Source organism: Heterocephalus glaber, unplaced genomic scaffold (genome assembly GCF_053883595.1).
Source record: "Heterocephalus glaber isolate CG9 unplaced genomic scaffold, H.glaber_assembly_v1.0 deba00001444, whole genome shotgun sequence".
Classification (NCBI taxonomy): domain Eukaryota; kingdom Metazoa; phylum Chordata; class Mammalia; order Rodentia; family Bathyergidae; genus Heterocephalus; species Heterocephalus glaber.
The window spans coordinates 796928-803719 of NW_028258297.1; positions in this window are offsets into that span (position 1 = coordinate 796928).

Below are 6792 nucleotides of genomic sequence, written 5' to 3' on the forward strand. Positions count from 1 at the left end.
ACCTGTGAAGGGAGAAAGAATCTACCAGTGTTTGAGGAAATGCTCTGAGGAGAGTAGGGTGGGGTCTCCCACACTGGCACAGGGACCATTTAATGTTAGATTTGTCATCACCCTCAACAAAGAGAAGTGGCAGAGGGAAGCATTCCTTGAGCCACATCCCAGGCCTGTGTTGCCGAATCTGCACTAAACTTGGAAATTTTTCACCTATTATTTTGTCACATATGTTTCAGTCCTGCACTCCTCCCCTTCTAGAGTTCCAGTATTGTCCCATAGGTATCTGTGGCTCTGTGCAGGTTGGGTGGCTTGTGGATGTAAACAGGGTCTCCCTATGTAGTCAGGCTGCTTTTGAAGTCATTTATGTAGCCCAGGCTAGTCTGGAACTTGCAACAATCCTCCTGCCTCAGCCTCCTGGGCCCTGGGATTACAGGTGTATGTCACCACGCCCGGCTGTTCACTTTTTTATCCTCTCTATTGATCTATCTTTGGCTCTTTCTCCTCTTGTGTCTGATCTCCTATCGCACCCTTCCAGTGAGATGTTTTTCCTTTGTTGCTGTATTTTAAATTCTAAAATTTCCCTTTGGTTCTTCTGTTTCTTTGGTGAGTCATTCTATTTTAACATTTATTTCAAGGCTATTTGCAATAACTGGTTCAATCATTTTTATGATAGCTCTTGAAAGTCCTTGTCAGTTAGCTCAGACATCTGTCCCCACATTGTTCGTGTCTGTTGATTGTTGAAATTTCCACATTCTTCATATGCCCAGCGATTTTTATTTCCATTCTGGATATTTTGAGCATTATGTTATAAGACTCCAGGCCCCCATGAAGAACATTGAAATTCTTGTTTTAGTCTCCTGTGGGATGTGGTTCCCATGTACACACAGTTTTCAAAGCTTTGTTGTTGCATCCAGGCCTGGCCTGTCAGTACACCAAACATGGACATACAGGGACCAAAAGGAGGTCCACCCATCAGCCTTCGATATGCTAAGTAGGGCTGACCTATGCAGATCCAGTTGAGAGGTGAACTCAGGGGTTCAAAAGTTGGAAGCTCATGGGATCACTTCCCTAAGCTCTTCTTCTCTGTCATTTTCCTGGTACTTTCCAGCTACCTGGGTTTCCTTTTCCTCCAACAGAAACCACTTCTGCATTTGCTATTGATAAGTGAGTTCAGGAGGCTCCAGGACCAGAAACAATACACGAAAAACCAAACACATTAGCATTAGCAATGAGGAGGCCAAAAATGAAACTGAGAATTCTGTTGACAACAGCATACAAATAAAATATCAAAAAAAGTTTAACAAAAGTAATGTGAGACTAACACAATGAAGTTACACAGCATTTCCAAGAGAGGTTAAAGAGCTAAACAAGAGGTGCCAGGTGTTCATGGATTGGAAGACACAACACAATTAAGAGAGTGATGCTTAAATAGGAAGAAAAGGTCCAAAGGGGTAGGGGTAGTGGGAGGGGCAGGGGAAAGGAAAGAAGGGAAAGGAAAAATGCTGAGAAATGGAAAAAAATGGAAACAAAGTCTTTGTAAATAGGGAAGGGTGGAGGGGGTGAAGGGAGGGCTAGGAATGGGGCAAAAATAAGAACCAAGATGCATCGTGTAAATGTACAATTCCCAATGAGAAGTGTAATTGTGTTGTATACCGACAATGGACCAATAAAAGAATTTTAAAAAGAGAGAGAGAGAGTGATGCTCCCCAAGTCCCCTCAAAATTTGGAAAGACTTCTCCCTTTTTGCAGAAATTAGCAACCTGGTCATAAAATTTGTACGAAATGTAAAGGATCCAGGGTGGCCAAAACATTTTCAAAAGGATGGAAGTTGGAGGACTGATACTTTTGAATTTCAAAAACTTCCTACAAAACTATAGTAACAAAGGGAATGATACTGGCATAAAGATTGATATGTAGACCCATGAGGAGTCCAGGAACAGGCTATCCATGTGTGGTCAGCTGTTATGTGTGTTGTGTGTGTTGCATGAGAGAGAGAGGAGAGAGAGAGAGAGAGAGAGAGAGGAGAGAGATCGAACTCAGGGTCTCCCACGTGCCACTGAGTTAGATCCTCAGCACTTTCCTTGGGGGGAGGGAGGGCCCCCCTCAAGCTGCTCAGTTGCCCAGGATGGCCTGTCAACTTGCAATCCTCCTGCCTCAGCCTCCTGAGCAGCTGAAGTTACAGGTGGGTACCACTGTGCCCAAAGGTGCCAAGGCATGGTCTTGTCAACAAACGGTGCTACAGCCATTAGATATCCACAGGGGAAAATGAGTTTAGACCCTCCGCCATTCATACAAATTAACTCAGAATGAACTGAAGATCTATATGGAAGAGCTGGAACTGTAAAACAGAAAAAGAAAACACAAGGAAACCCTATGGCCATGAGGTAGGCTGAGTGCTCCCAGAGCAACAGCAAAGGCAGGATCTGTGATAAAAACATCACCTGGACTTGCCCCAAAGAACCACTCTGTGCTTCAACAGCTTTGCTAAGGAAATGAAAACTGGAAGAAAACATCTGCAAATTGGCTATATAATACAGGACTTGGGACACTTGCAACTCAAAAGTAAGACAATATAGGGCCGGGGATTTAGCTCAGTGGGTCCGGTGCCTCCCTTGAAAGCGCAAGGTTCCGAGTTTGATCCCCGGTACAAAAAAAAAAAAAAAAAAAAAGTAAGACGATATAATTGGAAGTGGTTAAATGGTAAGTTTCATGTTGTGTATCTTTTACCACATATTTTATGTGTCTGAAACTAGGGATTGAATTCAGGGTCTTTGCACAAAGCTACATCCCCCGCCCTTTTTATTTTTTATTTTGAGACAGAGTCTCAACTAGTTGCTAAATTGCCCAGGCTGGGCTCAAACCTGCAATCCTTTTGCCTCAGCCCCCCAGAGTGTTGGGATTATAAGAGTGTGCCACCATGGGCAACATAAATATTTTTTTTAAAGCTGGGAATGGTGGTGCACATCTGTAATCCTAGCACTCTGAGAGGCTGAGGCAGGACGATAACAAGTTGAGGCCTGTTTGGCCAATTTAGAAAGACACTGTCTCAAAATAAAAAATAACTTTGCTTCAGAAAAACTACACCTCTCCTCCTTTGAAAAAAAATAATTTAAAGAGCTGGGGATGTAGCTTAGTGACTGGGCACTTGCTGGCTTGTACAAAGCCCTAGATTTAATCCCAGTACTAGGAAGAAAGGAAGGAAGGGAGGGAGCGAGGGTGGGAAGGAAGGAAGGAAGAGAGAGGAAAGAAAGAGAAAAAGAAAAAGGAAGAAAGGAAGAGAAAGAGAACCCCAGGAAAAAAATAGGCAAAACATGACCTGATCTTTTGACAGAGGAGATACAGAAGCATCTTTACAAGCACAGCAAAGTTGCCCTATGTTGTACGTTACCAGCAACATCTAGATGGAAACCCGACGGATCTCACCGCACATGCACAGGGACGGCTGTGACCAGAAGGGAGAGGCCCTGGGAAGGCCACATAATGTGCAGCCATTTCTTCAAATGTTAGGCAGAAATTTACCACATGGCCCTGTAGCTCCAAGAGAATGACAGCCGTGCACTGCAGACCTGTATGTGGGTCCCCCGGCAGCCTTCCTGAGAGCAACGTGACCTCACCTCCTGTCCCCAGCAGGGAAGGGGTCTCTGCGCACAGGGAGCGCGGCTGTGGGCTGACAGCTATTGAACTGCCCTGCGACGCAGCATGAAAAGGCTCCTGACATCAGACCTTCAAGCTGCAGGATCCCTGGTGTGAAACCTTCAGAAACGGCAACTCCAGACAGAGCTTCCAGCAGCCTAGGTTGTGGTGGGAAAGGAAGTGACAGCAAGTGTGTGAGGGCACCAGAGGAGATGAGAAGGTTCTAAAATTGGATGCTGGTGACGGCTGCACAGCTGAGCAGATTCACTAAAACCATGGAGCTGTGGGTGGATTGCTGAGAGGGTTCAGGGTGGGTGGATTTCATGGCATGTAAATCACACCCCAGTAAAGCTGTTCAAAAATAACTTTCACAGATTTTATTAGATTTCCATTTAATTCTCTGAGAAATGTTTGAAGTGACTCAGTATTAGTTTAGAAGACTTTTTCTTAAATGAAAAATTTAACCAGTTGAAACAAACAGAGCCTGCCCCAGGGCGGCCACAGCCGGGACAGCTGTGCCCCTCTGTAAGTGAGGGCCAAGTCCCCAGCCTGTCCTTCCTGTCCTCGAGTCTCACTGGCTTAACCCACTGCACAGTGTGCACACTCTCCACACAGTGCACACACACACTGTACACCGTGCACACAGTGACAATACACACACCACAGAGCACGCACACACCACATACAGAGTATGCACACACACCACCCAGCATACACACACACACCACACACAAATGAACGTGTTTATCCCATGGGTCCTGGCAGAAGGTGACCCTTGAGTGTGGCCCCTGTCAGGCCCTCTTCGGGATGGCCAGGTAAGGTCAAGGGAACCTCCTGAGGCAGAGAGAGGGGACTACAGGTCCGAAGGTCCCCTCAGATGTGACCCCATGTGCCTCTTCTAGGACCCCGGGCTGCAGGGTACGGGGTGGCAGCAGGCACTGCCAAAGGTGGCTGAGGTGGGGCAGGTCCATGCAGGAACAGCCCGAGTCCCATGCGCGGGAGCTCTTGGGGTGCAGAGCAGGGCCCACAGGAACGGGACACCCTGGGTGACACCCTGGGGATACTGAGAGTGCAGGGTGGGCAGGGTGGCTGGGCCCCCAGGGTCCCGGCTCAGTGTTCCCAGAGGTAGGGCCACGCACTGTGGCCGGGATGAAAGAAGGACCATCCTACCCCCAGGGCTCTGCCTGCCTCCAGTGAGGCCAACCCAGCCCAAGGCAGCCTGGGACCCTTCACCTGGAGGAGCCAGGAAGCCAGGGATGGGGACCTACAGGACTGTATAGTGTGGTGTGGAGCACCCAGTTGGTGCACCTGGAGGAGCTCCTTCTACTTAGGCCCCAGCCACTGCTAACTCAGGCATTAGGGTGCATGTCAGGTGCCTGCAGCAGGGGCAGCCTGGTCCTGTCCCCCCACCCCGCTGAGTGCGGACAGAATGTCTCATAGTGGGCTGGCCAGGGTGTCCTCAGTCCCACAGGCACTGGGAATGGGGTCCTCCAACCTCAGGTCAGGCTGATCCTCTGCCTCCCATCCTGCAGGGACCCTGACCACCTGCACCTCCTCATCTGTCACCAAGCCCAGCCCTGGACCCCAGGCTGCTCCTCTTCCCAGCAGCCCACCCTGGGAACTCACCCCAAATTCGAGAAAACCTAGATACCCTCGAGGGCCAATGGGGCCAGGACACACGCCCAAGGGGTGCTCTGAACACCAAGCCCGGCAGTCCTTGGTACTCCAGCCTGCATCACTCATAAGGCACACACATGCCTTCTGCCCGTGGGGCCGCTCAGGGGTCCCAGAAGACCCCTGTCTCTGCTTCCCTCCCAGCTCCCAGCTCTCCCCTGTTGTCAGCACTCCTCCCTCTCCCTGTGGACTCACTCCCTGGGAGGCACTGAGTCTCAGGAGCCCCCCATGTGCAGCCCTTCCTGCAGGGGCTTAGTCACCCAGCATATGGGGTCGGGGAGGGCTGGTGCTCAGTGCTGGAAGTAGGCTCTGCTGGGCTAGGGCTACCCAGGTGCACATGCATGTAGAGCCACAGTGGAGCTCACAGGTACATGTGTGTACACACACAGTCACATAAGTGCACACAGACACATGTGCACAGGCACATTGGAGCCCACAGGCACATGCACACATGTACACACACATGCAGTCACACATACACAGACACAATGCAGAGGCACACAGGCACACTGGCACATACACATACACACATGGAACCATACATTTACACACACAGACATCCACCTGCACAAACTCATGAGCACCCATGTACATGCACATGCTGTGGATCTACACATCCACGGCACGCTCATCCGTGCACACTTACTGGTAGGCACAGACATGAACACATGCACGTGACACACTAGCGAGGTCACACACTTCTCTTCTGTGGGCCCATGGGTATTGGTGGCCTCTTGCAAAGGGGAGCTCAGAAAGCTGTGTCCCAGTCTGGGTGGGGCAGGGGGAGTGCGGAGACCCCAGGTCCGCCAGAGTCAGGTTCTGTGCTCGGGTGGAAACTGCCACAGCCCCTAGCCTGCCCCAGGTGGATGGGCCCCACGCTGTCCCTCTGCCCCGACACTGTCAGATGCCCAGCAGTGCCCCGACACCCCATCCTCCCCTCAACTTGCCCCAGCTGGAGAGGCTGTCAGGGATCTTGGTGGTGGTGACCTCAGGGCCAGCACTCCTCCTCCCTGGAGCTTCAGAGCCTGAACAAAGCTTTCAGAGCTGGGCTCGGCAGCAGTGACCGTAGACCTGGCACAGCCCCATCACACGTTGGGCCTAGGGTGCCTCAGGTTCTTGGCTGATCCTGCCTGGTGGTGGGAACCAGAGCACAGGCCACAGCCAGCCCAGCTCCCTGAGCCTCACAGGAAGGTGGAGCCCCAGGCTCGTCCACCCCAGGACATCCTCCCTCACCACCTTGGCGGGGCCCTGACCTTCCTGAGCCTCAGTTTTCCGGTCTGGCTCAGTCATTGCTTGGTAGAGGTGACCTCCACCCCCTTTTTTTTTGGTACTGGGGATCGAACTCAGGTCTTTGTGCTTGCGCAGCAGGCGGCAAAACCACTGAACTAAATCCCCAGCCCAGAGGTGTCTCCCTCTTGAGGAAGGCCCTGCCCGTTTATCCAGGAGCGAGCCCCCCGCTCCCTGGCTGACTTTGGGGCACAGCCCTCTGGG